Here is a 297-nt window from a genome sequence, read left to right on the forward strand (position 1 = left end):
CTACCAGACGGAACGCTTGGGTTTCATCTCTTCTCCGAGGAGCTTGACGGCAGAAATCAGAAGCAAGCAGAGTTTGTCAGGTTTGAAGCCCCTATGATGGTATGTGTCAAATCAGTTGTAGCTAATCTGTCCAGGGAGAATACCGGCTTCATTACACTCGGACAGTTGAGTTCTTCCAGCATTACCGCTGTTTACTAGAACGCGATTAGTCATCACCGAGAAGGAAGCGCATTAGCCGAGGAGGTAGTTACACAGCACGCTCTGACGATTGCCGCGATGTGATTGCAGTACTCTTAG

Source organism: Neophocaena asiaeorientalis, unplaced genomic scaffold, assembly GCF_003031525.2.
Source record: "Neophocaena asiaeorientalis asiaeorientalis breed wild unplaced genomic scaffold, Neophocaena_asiaeorientalis_V1.1 scaffold294, whole genome shotgun sequence".
NCBI classification, from domain to species: Eukaryota; Metazoa; Chordata; class Mammalia; order Artiodactyla; family Phocoenidae; genus Neophocaena; species Neophocaena asiaeorientalis.